Source organism: Paramisgurnus dabryanus, chromosome 13 (assembly GCF_030506205.2).
Source record: "Paramisgurnus dabryanus chromosome 13, PD_genome_1.1, whole genome shotgun sequence".
Lineage (NCBI taxonomy): Eukaryota > Metazoa > Chordata > Actinopteri > Cypriniformes > Cobitidae > Paramisgurnus > Paramisgurnus dabryanus.
Genome location: NC_133349.1, coordinates 31,475,240 through 31,491,289, shown reverse-complemented (window position 1 = coordinate 31,491,289; position 16,050 = coordinate 31,475,240). Strand labels below are relative to the sequence as shown.

The 16,050-nt window shown below is 36.7% G+C and overlaps 1 protein-coding gene across 1 annotated transcript in view; it reads left to right on the top strand.

The window, feature by feature from the left end:
• The window catches only part of ascc3 (activating signal cointegrator 1 complex subunit 3), a 294,060-nt gene that overhangs the window by 41,539 nt on the left and 236,471 nt on the right, over nt 1-16,050 (top strand). The window lies entirely within an intron of this gene.

Genomic DNA, 16,050 nt, shown 5'->3' with positions numbered 1-16,050 from the left:
ATTTCCAGTTGGACTAGCTAATTTTAGCTGAATAAATATTTTTTTTTATAAGTTTGAAACTTTTTAAATGATTTCTACCGTGACATAAAGTGTATTTATTCACTAACTCTTATCTTATGTATAAGACAGAGATCATTACCAGTCGTGGGCGGGGCCTGTTCCAATGCGACATAAAATTCGGCAAAAAAATTGAATGGTATGTTTTAAAACGCAGCTTTTTTTATTTATGAGATTTAAAAGTAAAGAAGTGACTGGGTTTTTATTATAATAGGGTGGTTGTTTACGCACACAACTGTGTTCAAACAGCATGTTATAGTAAGGCATGATTCAATATTAGGTCCTCTTTAGAGTGGGGAGTGTGTGTATTCAGCCGTGTCTGTAGAGTCGCAGGCACCACACATGTGATTGTGTCCCAAATACAGCTTGGAAGAAAAGCCCAGAGCCGCCTTTGAGATGGAAATGTTAAAGAGGTAGAGAAGGTGCCCAAGACAGTATGAATAATTCAGAAGAACCTTTTGAGTCTTGACGGTCAATATCTGTGACAGAAAGGAGAGACAAGACCAGAACTGAGCTTCTCAGAATAGTATTCTCAGATCTGAAAGTACCAGCTGGTTTGTCTGTAATAGGCATTTCTGTCAAAGCCTTGAGATGGAAACTCGCTTACAACCAGTTTGGCATGAGAATGTGTGGTGGTATCAGGCATCGTGATACGCTGATAACTCAAGAGAGTTCACACGCGATGCCATGAATGCATGTGTTTTTATGCTCTTTCATGCATCTATGAAGACAATCCTCTGAGCGTGAAATATCACAGAAATAAAAACCATGAGAAAAATCGTTTTTAGGGCTGTGATGGTGGCAGTATTATACCTCTGCCGATGGTAATGCACCAATTCACTGCAGTGTTGCGTTGGTTACAGGGTGTATGTGTGGGCGAGCACATTGATGAATATAGGCTTATATATGAGGCTGTTTACACTTGGCATTAACATGCGTTTTCGTCGATCGGATCACAAGTGGACGACGTTAATGCCAGGTGTAAACGGTGTTCAAAACGTTTTGAACGCGTCCACTTTCGACCACTTTCAACCACATCCAGAGGTAGTCGAAACCACTTTCGATCGGATCGCTTTGGAGTTGCGGAACGCAATGTGGTTGAATGTGTTCGAACAGCCACATGCGACCGCCTTCTCTCCGCCCATTTATCTAATCTGAGGTATTAAACACTAATTTTACGTCTTTTTTGACATCTGCCGTGAACATACGGTGAACAGCGCTATTTTTAGCCTTTCATTGATAAAACTACTGCGGGGTGTTCTCCGTAGTTTCGTTTTGAAAGCGTGAAAGTTGCGCGATCCTATTTCATCAATTGCGCTGAAAATTCAGAGAAAGCTCCAACAAATAAACATACAAAACACTGTGCAGCATGTATACTTGCTAAACAAGCAGCGGGCTCCGACATAATATAAGTTTGCGTCCATATAAACTCATAATTACTCCCGCTCGCGTTTGAATGACAGCAGAGAGACTCGCCCACCGTCTCACGGACCACCCCCTCACAGTATTCAGGACAGATGCGGTCGAAAGTGGACAAAAGAGACGGATTTAAATACCAGGTGTAAACGCAATGTGTCTCTCTCGTCCACTTGTGATCCGATCGATGAAAACACATCTTAATACCAAGTGTAAACAGCCCCTATAATGCATACATATATTTTAAAATATAAAAATTTAAAAATTGTGGACCAGGTATTAGTTTCTTAACAAACATGCATGTTCATACGCTCCCATTTCTTTTTCCGCTGCTGGGTGCTCATTACAATGTCAAGCAATGCTTGGGTTACTTAGCAACGGCAGACGCTATGGAGCGCCCAAGCACTTTGAAAAGGAGGAGGAAAGCATCGCGGTCAAGTTTTCCAAAGCATTGCAGATATCGCTACTCATGAGATTCACCAATCAGATAGGTTCACGAATTTCAAAAGTTTTTTTATTCAAATTAATTAAGTATATGTGCTTGTCCATTTTGGTAGGTGCTTGGCCCTCCGCAAATAAATATGAAGTCACCATGGGTTCTTAGGGCTGCTCGATTATGAGAAAAATCATAATTCTGATAATTTTGATCAAAATCATAATCTCGATTATTTAACACGATTACTTAATGACTGTAAAAACGTGCACGCGTGCACACACACACACTCACACAAAAGTCAATGCATTTGTTTAGTGTTGTTGCAGAAGGCTTCACGTGTCAAGCAGTGGTGTCTTCAAAAATGCCTTTTAAACACATCAGTCTAGCAGAACGCGATTCATATTTTAAACATGAGGGATAATTCGCTTGAAATGCATATAACTTTACATACATAATCAGGATTACTACCTTTAGTGATCTGACTTTGGACAGATCTGAGAGCGCAGCTCTCTGCACATGTGAGAGAGAGAGAGATAGAGAGGGGTGCCAAGATGCAGCTGATTATATTTTAACAGAGATAGTTTGCCCCAGCTTGCTTGAAACACATAAAACTGAACAAATATATAAGGATTACTACTTTGTGTTTGGACTTCAGACAGATGCGAGAGCGCGTGCACTTGCGAACGAGATAGAGGAGCTGCTGTTTATGTTGCACTGGATTTATAACACAAAAGTAAATGACAGAAACTGAATGCGGCACACTAATCGAATTATCTTGTTTTTTTGCAATCGAAATGTGCAAGAATCGAAAAATTATTAGTGGCACAGCCCTGTGGGCTACATGCGGCTAACTACTGTATGCTTGCGATGCACTCGACCATAGCGAGCGGAGAAGCGAGACACCAATGCAAATCTGTAGTGTAGGTTAATTATTTGCGTGAGTAGATTACATACCAAGTCAATGCAAAGGCGCAAATTGATGCGAAATGCATGCGAATGACTCAAACATGCTCTATTTGTCTCAACTGCATCATTTCAACTCTAGCAGAAAATGTGCATGACACAAAGTTAAATCTCGAGATATCTAGCGCGAGAACTGAGATGTAAATATATATGATGTACTGTATACAAAGCATAGAGTGATGTTGCACTTTACATTCTACATGAAAGCTGCTGTACTGCAAAACTGTTAAGTTATATATGGGGTGGTGATGGTGCAGTGGATAAGACCCGGATTCGAATCCATTGTGACACACTTTTGTGTCCCTGAGAAAGACACTTAACCCCTAGTTGCTCCACAAGCGTTCGACCTCTGACATATATAGCAATTGTATGTCGCTTTGTATAAAAGCATCAGTTAAATTAATACATGTCAATTTTATTTACTTAAGTATAGGTATATTTATTTAAAATTGCCCATTTTTGTTTTTTTGTATGTATTTGTTCTTATAGATTTTTGCATTTTAAAAAAAATAAAGTTTTATTGTGCAAGAACCGAACCGAGATACGTATTGAACCGCAACTGTATTGTTGCATCCCTGCTTTCCATCATCAGCTGCGTCCCTGTATGTGTCTGGCAACCCAAGAGGGGGGCTATGTATATATTGTTTTGGGAATGAAATGTCCATAAAATAAATGGATAATATTCTGACAAAATAATTAAGGTAAGGTCTTTAACCTGTTCATTTTAATATTCTTGCTACTTACTGGACATTATTGCCATGACAATCTTATTAAATCTTGACAAACTGTAATTTATTAGGATTTATGATATATTAATATTTCTGACCCAGTCACAAATATTATACCAGCTAAAGAAATCCCAGCCAGTCGTTTTTTTGTGAACCACTGTTTCCTACATAAACTCATCCTACATAATATGAAGAACAGTCTGTGAAAATATAATCTTGATATTTTAATATCAACTGAGTAAGATCATGTTAAAGATTGAAAACAATGAGTGAAATGAATGAAAGTTTGATGCTCTCAGTCCTAATCACATCATTAGATTATGAGGCTGTAGACTGGATTACACAGACAGGGTGACATTTGACCATTGTTTATAATAGAAATAATTACGAGATAGTAATAGGGCACAAAATCCCCCTCCCGTTCATTCACTATCGCTTGCTGGTGAATCGATCTTCAAAACTCTTTCGGGTGTCTACTGCATCTCTTGGCATATTAACTAAAACAGTTAAAGAGGTATATTTACATGAGTACTTAACAATGAGTAATACAACAAGTAATAATAATACTTAATACTAATCCAACTACAGGTAAAAAAGCAAGTGTTTGTATAAACCTGCACTTTTCTGGTTTCTGCTGTATGCAGCAAGGTGGATATGTTACTGTACTCTACTGCTACTACCATAAAAGCATTGAAATGGCCCATATAACATTTAACAAGTCCAAGTAGATTGAAACATATCACAGGGACTTATATTTTAATGGTTCTTTTGCATCTGATATTCAGTACAACAGAACTCATGTGCTTGTGTGATGACACTTTGCTTGTTTTCATAATACATCAAAGTGTTTTATTTCAGAACCTGCAGGACACTTCTGTTTTTCATATCCCATTTAATAGTTTAGAAAGTTTATTTGGAAAAATGATCTGATATTGATTGAACCAAAAATTTTGGCATAGATAACTGTGGCTGTTGTGGAAAGCTGATAAGTACCGGTATATAGATCTACTGTACCTTTTTTGTATTTTTTGCCTGTCATTGCTTGTGCTTAAAGTCTTTCATGAGCTCTGTTAGGACTAGCATGCTAACATTAAGTAGCATGCAAAGGCATTTGTCCTATTGTGATATTCTCAATTATCAACTACTTAGACAACTAAAATTTCAAGAAAAATGTAGTGAGGAGTGAGGACGCAGTGAGCTGTTTTAATGTTTATTTTGCTTAGTGAAGATAAATTCACATCATATGAAAAAGTTTTAAGGTTTTACACAAGTGGCCACGTGTGAAAAGACACAGACGAGTTAACAAGTGTTGCCCTATCAGATATGAGGCATTTGCTTTATTACACAATTGTGTAATAAAGCAAGTGCCTCATATCTGATAGGGCAACATTTGTTAACTCATTTGCCGCCAGCCATTTTTTTTTTTTAAATGTTGCCTGCAAGCATTTTTGTAATTTTAAAAAAGTTGCACAAAATGCCTTCCAGGAAAATTTTCTTCTAAAAATATAGAAACATACAAATATGTTAAATGAAAGAACAGACCTCTGCTTTCAAACAAACAATAAACAAACAAAATGGGGGGAAAAATTTTCCTATAGGGCTCAACATAAAGGACTGTCCAGTGGCCCGGGGCAAGCGTGAGAGACATTTGGGCCAGTAAAAATTGTATTGTCACTTGCCCAATTGGACCAATGCTTCACTCTCAGTCACTGAAATATATTTTCATCAATATATATTATTTAACATCTTGGAAGCAGATATTTACTTGAGTTAAACACAACAAAAGAAACAATGCAATATTTTGCACAGTTTGCTGTCAGTTTACAGGTAAAGCAGAAAAGTTGGGTGCCTTTTTTCGTTGGAATGGGTCTATTGTATATCTATACAATTATATTTGACTTTTGAATTATTATTTTTAATTATGTGACACTGAAAGTTTTATATTTGGGCCAGTGAAAATGTTGGCAGGGCAAGTGAAAACTTGAACCACGGGCCAGTATAAAAAATATTTGCGTTGAGCCCAGTCCTATCTATATTTTTATTCTACTTATAAACTTTTAAATATAGGTATTTGTCTTTAAAAGTACACTTTTAAAGCAAAAAGCTGAAATAATTGCATTTTTGTGAAGGAATTTTGTTAGAGATCAAATTCAGAACAATTATCAAAACATGCACAGAGTTTAAAATTAATAAATCATTTTTTGGCTTCAGTTTTTTTCATAAATTGGGTAAGTGCGATATTGCAGATTAACATGGAAATTATTCAGAGACACATTTTTTTTACGCAAATGTTTTCTCTTAATTGAAGAGATAACTCGTCAACGGCGGGGAAATAGTTGACAGCAGTAGTAGTCACTCAGGTCAGCATTACATCCTCATACGATCTCTATGTAACCTTCATGCTTACGAGTTGAGATGTTGTGACAGTATAATGCTGTATTTAGTTTATATCTCTGTTTAGCTGCATTAAACCATTTACATTAAGAAAACTCTCGGTTATAAGGATAAGTGTGATCTTAGAGAGAAACAGGTTGTAAACATTAAAAACCTACGGGTCTACTTTAAAGACCTCATGGCCGGCACCATATATTTACCTTTACTTGCCAAAGTGTTCCTTTAAGTTTTGTTATGCTTTGCTGCAAAGTCCATAGTAAGTGTTTTACTTAAATTAAGTGACCAAAACAGCTCCCTTAAGTCTGAAATGTGATGGTTGATTTCATGTTAATTGAAGATGAGGAAGTACTAAAACTTATCTGTGCTATTTTCGTCTTCCAGGCTTAAAATCTACATTGTGTGAACATCACAAGATGTGACATGGCGATGTACTATAGTATGTCAATTAATCGGTATAATTATTCACGAGACTGCATGCTCTTATCCAATGAGAAGACATTGCTTAACTCTTCAAGACAGCAAGACTGACACTTCACACTGTTAAGATCATGTAGTAGTTAAGAGAGGCATTCATGGGTCTTAAGTGTTTGTTTCTGTAGTATATGAGTGTAAGTACATTACATGATATGTTATGATGTCAGGTCTAGACTCGGTTTGGCTGTGGGTGGTTGGTTAGCCATCAACTATCAAAAATGTTTGTATTTATCAACCAATTAATTGTGACGCGTGCTGGTAAAATGAGTCTAATTGTGCACCGTCTAATTTTAAGCTAGAGGAAAAAAGTGTACATGATGATTTTGGTCAAAATAGAGGTTTTCATAAAAATTAAGTCCTTGTCTAGCGATTCCAATTTTCTAGATATTCATTAAACGCCTAAAATTATCTTTATTTGTATGCTTTCTGAGAGCTGTACCGTCCTAAATGCTTAATCTAATACAAAGATGCGTCTCCATTTACATGCGTGTCTGACATTTTGGTTTCATGTTTAATACATTCAGGAATTAAAATAGTGCAGGACTTGAACGATGTTACATTATCTGATAAACATAAAAAAAAGTATATTTTTCGACAGGTATAACTTTTTAAATGTATTTATAACAGGGTGGTTATCCTGTCCAAAGGATAACCTACATGACAGGTAAGCTGTTTCAAAAATTTCTGTGAAAAATATCTGCACCAAACCTATATTTGACACGATAGTTTCTCTTGTAAGTTAATATTATGGTCGGTGTTCACTTACAAATGATAGAAACAAGATTGCCGAAACAAATGATATAAGAATCATCAGGTGTTTCTGTACCTAAACTGAATACAGAGATGATCAAAGTCAAAGCAAGCATTTTTGTGCAAAATAATAAAGCGTACACTGTAAAAAGATTCCGTAGAAATTACAGTATTACTGGCAGCTGGATGCCAGTAACTTACTGTAAATTTAAATTTATGTTATTTACTGACAACAGTTTGTTCAAAGTTAAATGAACATTAAACATTAATAAGTCTTTGTCTTACAGAATAAAAATATAAAATAACAGCCTCATCCAAAGCATTCTGGGAACCAAAAATCCTCATCAACCTTTTTCTGGGTTTTTCTTTCAGATTTTGTTTCCCAGAATGCTTTGCTTGAGGCTGTTATTTTAGTTTATTCTGTAAAGATACAGACTTGCTAATGTTTAATTTTCATTTAACTTTGAACAAACTGTTGCATGTAATTAACATAAATTTAAATCTACAGTAAGTTACTGGCATCCAGCTGCCAATAATACTGTAAATTCTACGGAATCTTTTTACAGTGTAGTGTCTATAAATCATTCAATTCAGTGTTTTTCTTGTTATAAATTAATGTTAAAAGAATTGTATATAAAGTTTTTTTTATAATTTACAGTAACAATCACAAATCATGATTACTTTGACGCGCTAAATCTCTAATTAAAATGAAATAAGATCGCTGAACTGTAGCTGGGGTTTTCCATGCAGGATTACATTTGTTCTTTTTTAGGTTTAGTTTTTTGTTATATCTTTGTTTGATGCTCTGTAGATTGTGGCTTTAAAATGTTATGAGGAATCATTTTACAAATGTTTATACTGCCTTTCATTTTAACTTAAAAAAAGATAAAAATGCATTGTCAGTTTCGTCTTCATTCATCACTTGAAAGGCAGTTTTCACTTTATCAGAAAGTTGTTTCTGTTCACTGCTTGTGAAAGAAAAAACAATTTTTACCCATTCGTTGTCTACCTTGGCCTGGTCCCCTTCCGAACCCATACACACACACATAGATGATTTGACTTGGGCAAGATTCAACAATTCTGATTCAAATATGTAAATCCTTAGTTGTGGACATCCCTTTTATTGTTTTTGAGTTTGTGTGTGCCAAATCTATTCGTTTTACCAGTTATTTTAAGGTATGGATGCTGTGATTTTTGTTTTTGAACCGTAAACAATCTTTTATTATTATTTATTATTATACAATTTTCTTTTATTCGAAATTGACTTTGCTTCAATTTCAAACAGGTGAAGCACTGTATTTTTTTTCTCAGATTCCAACAAATCATACTTTTTTGCAGTTTTTTAATAACGTCAAAACTAATTTTTGAAAATTTTATCATTCTGAATTAATTTGCCAGCACAGGTCACATTTTTCTCAGGAAAGCTTTGAGAATTGGAGACACTTGCTCATAAAACATGATGTGCTGGGGACTTTTCCATCTCTTTAAACACAGTACTGTCATATTTCAACTGTACCAGTTATATTTGACTTCAGCTTTAATTAAATATGTATTTAATTGAAACGCATGATTTGTGTAATTCCCACTATCTGCCCTCCGTCTGACAGCATAGGGTCTGCGCTCATTTATGTTGGATTTTCAAAATGATAGTGAGGTAGACTGAAGCTGAAACAGGGGGCTTTCATGACCCTTTAAGGCAGTGGTTGGTTAGGTTCTGTTTTACTGTGGGAGATTGTGTTGCTATAGCAACCGTCTCTCCATCTGTTTTAACAGAATCTATCATGAAATGCTCAGTATAAACCACGGGAGTACCTGAGGAGTGAACCGCTAATATTTGATGTAACGGGTGGATTAATATTTAAACTTCATTTGCTTCTTGTGGGTGCGGTTTGAGAATCAATAGGCACGGGGTGGACTGTGGGTCCATTGGTCCAGATTATTTTGACTCAATTCAATACGCATTGATAGGCGTTTTAAAATTGTCTTGCGCTTATTTGTGTTCATGTTCTGTCAGAAGACCATTAAATGTTTTAAATTACCGCACTGATTGACAGCTATAGTGATTATCACTCTGTGTATAATCTTTTTAAAGTTTTTATATATTTTTCATGTTCCTAAGAGAACCATGGGCCATGTATACGGGTCAGGTTTTCTGTTAATTACAGCGGGTTTATCAAACAGGACTCATACTCTCACTGAAGGGTTTTCATGCAGCTGCGTCCTGATATATCAGTGATTTTCTTTCCAAAACACTCCATTCGTCTAATCTCCCAGAATTCATAAGTATCATCCAGGGGCTTTTAAGCAAGCATGTGATGAGCTTTGATGTTCTGCTGACTGAACAGTGGTTTTCACTTCACACTGTGCATCCAATAAATCAGTTTGTGTGTTTTGAATCAGGGACACTCCCCATAGATGATCTAAAGATGCATGCTGTTCTTCGCTCTGATTGAAAGTATAAGGATTATTTGCAGGATTGACCGTGTTTAGTCTCAAAACAGGTTAAACTAAAACTCTGCTTAAATGTTTACTTGTGTACCAGGACAATTGTGTATCAGGGCATTTTGTAAACAGGGAAGAATAATATTTTTTTATTATGCACCACTATTATAATGCACGTTTATAAACATCAATACAAAAACATTGTAAAAGTGGCAAGCATTGACTTTGTTTGTACTTCTGGATAATAATAAAAACAAGTCTCTTCTTAATCTCTACTAGGTAGTTTTATAATATAGTTTCAACATGTGCATCAATAGTTAAGCACGTGGTGTTTGCAGGATGGGAAACTGAATGACACTTGCAATGACTGAGGACTTTTGCAATGTTTGCCCCGCCCGCAGTGTCTTATATTTGGTGCACTGTTCTGGAACTGACATAGATGAGCTGCGCTGCATCAAAGATCTTACAGTGGTGAAAAAAAGTGTTGGCCCCCTCCAGAATTCTTATGTTATTGCATATTTGTCAAACTTTAATGTTCGAGATCAACAAACAAATTGAAATATTAGTCAAAGGTGAACATAGCATGCAGCTTTAAAATGAAGATTTTATTATTAAGGAGTTAAACAAAATCCAAAACTACATGGCCCTGTGTGAATAAGTGTTTGCCCCCCTGTTAAAACAAAACAGTTCAGTTTTTCAAGCCACACCCAGGCCTGATTACTGCCACACCTGTTTGCAATCAAGAAATCACTTAAATAGGACCTGCCTGACAAAGTGAAGTAGACCAAAGTTACACATCATGTTAAGATCCAAAGAAATTAAGGAACAAATGAGATAGAAAGTAATTGAGATCTATCAGTCTGGAAAAGGTAATAAAGCTTTGGGACTTCACAGTGAGAGGCATTACCACAAATGGCGAAAACATGGAACAGTGGAGAACCTTCCCAGGAGTTGCTGGCCAAGCAAAATTACCCCAAGAGCGCAGCGACCACTTATCCAAGAGGTCAGAAAAGACCTCACAACAACATCCAAAGAATTGCAGGCCTCACTTGCTTCAATTAAGGTTCGTGACTCTACCATAAGAAAGAGACTGGGCAAAAATGGCCTGCATGGCAGAGTTCCAAGACGAAAACCGCTGCTGAGCAAAAATAACATAAAGTCTCAGTTTTGATAGAAAACATGTTGATGATCCCCAAGACTTTTGGGAAAATACTCTGTGGACTGACAAGACAAAAGTTGAACTTTTTGGAAGGTGTGTGTGTCCCATTACGTCTGCCGTAAAAGTAACATTGCATTTCAGAAAAAGAACATCATACCAACAGTAAAATATGATGGTGGTAGTGTGATGGTCTGCAGCTCTTTTGTTGCTTCAGGACCTGGAAGACTTGCTGTGATAACCATGAATTCTGCTGTCTACCAAAAAATCCTGAAGGATTTTTCAAGCTAAAGCGAACTTGGGTTCTGCAGCAAGACAATGATTCAAAACACACCAGCAAGTCCACATCTGAATGGCTGAAAAAACAAAATAAAGACTTTGGAGTGGCCTTGTCAAAGTCCTGACCTCAATCCTTAAAAAAGAAGTTCATGCTTGAAAACCCTCCAATTACAACAATTCTCCAAAGATGAGTGGACCAAAATTCCTCTACAGCGCTGTCACAGACTAATTGCAAGTTATCACATATGCTTGATTGTAGTTGTTGCTGCTAAGGGTTGCCCAACCAGCTATTAGGTGAAGGGGGCAAACACTTTTTCACACATGGATTTTGGATTTTGTTTTCCCTTAATAATAAAAACCTTCATTTAAAAACGACATGTTGTGTTCACTTGTGTTATCCTTGACTCATATTTAAATTTGTTTGGTGATCTGAAGGATGCAGAAACAGGAAATCTGGAGGGGGCCAACACTTTTTCACACCACTGTATACCCAAAAAACGTTACTGCTATTGCTTTGAATGGGGGAGATCGCAACTTTCAATATAGCCGCTGTAGCAAAGAAAGTCCCGCCATTCAGTAAAAAGAGCCAAACATCAACCATCAAAGAATGACATCCTCTGAGAGAGCAGCTCTGTACAGACTCACCTGTTCTTTGTGACAGTCCCTGCTAATTGACCCTTTTAGTCATGATTGCGTCATCTGGAGGCAAACAAAGGCGAAACTGGAGGAAGCCTATACAAATAAGCACTGAGTCATGCTACCAAAAGAACACAAATGTCCTGTTGTTGTATTAGTACAGGCTTCAATTTGACATTTTATTGCATTCCTGCTGCCACTGCAATGCAAAAAAGCAGTGGTTAAACGCAATGAGATGAGCGATTGAACAGAAATGATAATCAAAAATACTTGTGTTTGCAACGCACACTTCATGTCCGTGCCAATCCAGCACATAGTAATAGACATCTAATAAATCTAATAAAAAAAAAAGTTCATGTTAATTTTAGCATTTTTAAATATTATTAAAATGAAAAGTTTAACTGTTATCATTAGATAATGCATCATAAACATCGTAAAGTGTTGTCAAACAAACTAACAAAACATATTTAGGCTACATCCACACGAAGCCCTTCGTAAACACGGAGTCTTCCCAAGAAATGTAGTGAACAAAGAAATGTAGTGAACAAGAAGGTGTGAACAAATGGCAGAAACCATGCCTTAAGGGACGTTTCATAGTGAGGACAAGTGTGTCATTGCATCAAGTTTCAGTTTTCAGCTCTTTGATACAGGGTTTTTAAAGTCGAAATGAAATTGAAATAAAAAACTATTTTTTTGGGAATTTTTTTTACAAATTATTTATCTGTGGGCTTTGGAATACATTGTAATAATTATTTTACCATCCTGGGCACACTGGCCTGTGTCAGTAAAGTAAACATACACTGTAAAAAAAATTCGTAGAAATTACAATGATATTGCAGCTGGGTTGCCGGTAATTTACCGTAGATTTACATTTATGTTATTTACTGGCAAGAGTTTGTTCAAAGTTAAATACATTTTAAATATTAACAAGTCTTTATCTGTACAGAATAAAACTATACAATAACAGCCTCATGCAAAGCATTCTGGGAACCAGAAATCATCATCAACCTTTTTCTGTTTTTTGCTTCAGATTTTGTTTCCCAGAATGTTTAGCTTGATGCTGTTTTTTAGTTTTACTCTGTAAAGACAAAGACTTGTAAATGTTTAATGTTCATTTAACTTTGAACAAAATATTGCCAGTGAAAAACATAAATTTAAATCTACGGTAAATTACCGGCAACCCAGCTGCAATTTCTACGGAATTTTTTTACAGTGTACAGTAGGCTAACTGAATATAGGTTCATTTTAGTGAATTAACTAAAGGCTATCAATAATTAGTTAGTTTTAAATTAATTCACAATATGCACACACTTATTATACACTTAATATGCTGTAATACAACATCAGTAATGCAGGGAACTAGAATTGTATAAATGGGTTGGCCAAGGCTACTTTAGGGGGTCCATATCCCATGAAAGAAAACTGTAATTATTAAAAAAGCATAAATGAATTAACGATTACTTCACATTACCCCACATTACATAAATATTATTTTTGCCCTGCATGCATTATACTAACTGTAAGATGTAATACTAACTTTAGTAAAAGTTTTTCAAGAAATCAAAATTTAATGATAAACCTTAAGCTTCAAATAGCAGAGCACAAGACTATAGAAAGTCAGGAGCAGTGAGTGATTTTCTCTTCTTTTGTTATTTAATTAACTTTAATGACTTCAACAGGTACTGTTTATTAGGCTTTAAGACCAAATGCAATAAAATGTTTAAGCAAAAGATGAACATGGGCTCATTTAAACTCCGTGCACGCGCGCTACTGGTGGATGAAGCGTTGTACAGCGCACGTGATGCTTTGTGTTTTCAAGTTCAAGCTTAGTTGCAGTCCAGTATAACACAGTGAATCTAATCATTATACATTAAAAAGATCTCTTCAAGAATTAAAGGGTGGCGTTGTATTTTTTTAATAAACACGCTGAATAACGGAAAGTGAATTACTGAGGGAGTGAAAGCAGCGCATTAAATTTGGACACCCATGTGGCTCAGCTGCAGTAATGTTTCTTGTCTTGTCAGTCACTGCGGTTTCATATTTCTCGTCATTAAACTGCTGTTTAATAGTCAGCGTTTGATTACTTACACCTTTCTTGCACTTCCACTAACTGCACATCTGACCTCTGTGTTGCACCTCTGTCTGCCTGGTTTGATTTGATTGGTCATCTCAGAATAATTATACACAATAAAAGGGTGCAGCGCAGACCTGTTGGCCTGTGACATCACACTACCGCAAAATCTATTTAAAACCATACTAAGTCATTTACTGTTGAATCGGTCTTGCAGTGCTAAGATGTCACATGCCGATCAGTCTGCGCAGTGCAGCAAGAAGCCAAACAAGCGCTGAGGTTTGAGTCAGATAAGACGAGCGTCAGAAAATGACAGAGGTCCGGACCTCTGGGACCTCAATGGTGGGTACGGCCATGATCACATGAAAAAAATGACTTCAATTCTGGACCTTTGGCAGTGAGGGTGGGGTTTGTTTAAACCCCCCAAACCCCCCTCGCCTATGGGCTTGTATGGTATGGCAGGTGGATGTGGTCTGGGAAAAGTTTGCAGCGATTAGCAACATGACCCAACTTCAAACGATCTGATCAATTTTCTCAAATCAATGCACATGCGTGATTTCTCCAGAGAGAAATAGCAGATAATAAGCACATTTACACATCATTCCGTGTATTTGCTGTAATCTCTGTGAGAAAAGGGCTAAAATATATGGATTGGCTGTATACACGAAAACGCAAGGATGTTGGTTCAGATTTATCCACTCTGGGACACGGTTTCCAAAATGCTGGATATAAATTTTGTACGGATACAGCCTCACTATGTGGACAGGCTCTTAGCTAGTGTTAGTGAAGCGACCTTTCTGCCGTCACCTAAACTCCGCCCACAAAAAACGTCACAGTGTTTTCTAACAGTTAAAGAGTTTGCACATGCGCACAGGTCTTGATGTAGCGCAGTGATGCCACTTCCTAAAAAAGACTTTTGCTGGGTGTAAAAAATTCATTGGGTATCTAAGCCTCAAATTTTGCTAATAAAAAGTTTGATTTTAAAGTTCTTTTAATATAAGCGAGTTTGTCATTGTACTATTTTACTGTTTTTAGGTCCTTTGTGATAAAGTGTAAAATCTATGAAAAAAGATTTTTAGTCAAACCACCCAGAACTATTTTCTACTTTGATTTTCTACATTTTTGATTTGTCAAACGTATTTTGTATTTGCATTAGAAAATGTCTTTGTCATTGAGCAGTATAGAGGCACATGATTATGCAGCGTTAAATGGCACTTAAAATGGACATAAAGTCTTACGGTACATTCACACGGTGCGTTAACGCTTCTCATTTACTTTAAATGGGTGAGGTCATGTGTTGCCGAACTAAATTGTAGATCCGCCACAGTTGTGTCACTGCCGTTACTCGCAGCAGAAGTCCACTTTTCAAGCACCAACAATCAGATCACCTTATGAAAATAACCTAGTGCAGAGCCAATTACTTTATGCAAGACCGGGGAACAGAGGAGCATGTGTTGCGGCCACTGTGATTGGCTGTTGGCCACACTTCAGACACGCCCTCCGTCAAACGTTAACGCTTACCTCCAGTGTACTGCATGTGGATCCTGAGCTCTGTGTTTAGGCTCCTGCTGTCTGTTCAGACAGAGACTGGTGAATATTTCCTTAATCTCAGGTTTAGGATGAAGAAAGCATTTCTTTATTGTGTGGTTCAGTCTGTAGTTGAAACAGGCTTTAATATACAGTACAGCAGGAGTGATGGTTACTCAAGAGTTTGCCTTATTTACTTAAAAAAATGTCATACACAAATACCTCCCACACATCTACATCAGTTACTTTTGCTACCTATAGGAGTTGTGGATCAGAAACTGGGCTTGTATGTTTTGGTGTGATCTTAACAGTTTGCTTGGCACACTTTAGCACAGGTTGGTTTCTGAATCTGTCACAATGTTATGTAGCTTATATTAGACCTGACTGCAAACCTGACAATGCTTACTTGTCATACTTGTTTTAAATAGGATATTTACATACTGTAGAAGGCAAAAATGCACAATTGCCTCCTCTTGGATGTGGAATCATAATGAAATTGTAAATTATCCCTCTTTTTGGAGCAGGAAATTGCAGCCAAGATAAAAACTAATAACTTTTCCACAAACAAAACGAGTAAATGATGACAGAATGATGATTTTTGGGTGATCCATCGGTTTTAGTGTGCATCGGTACTTTCTGTGGTGTTCAGACAGTGAGAGAGCGAAGGACGTGCTGTGAATAGAGCGAGCAGATGGGTTTGTCGTGGCCGAGCCTTTAAAGC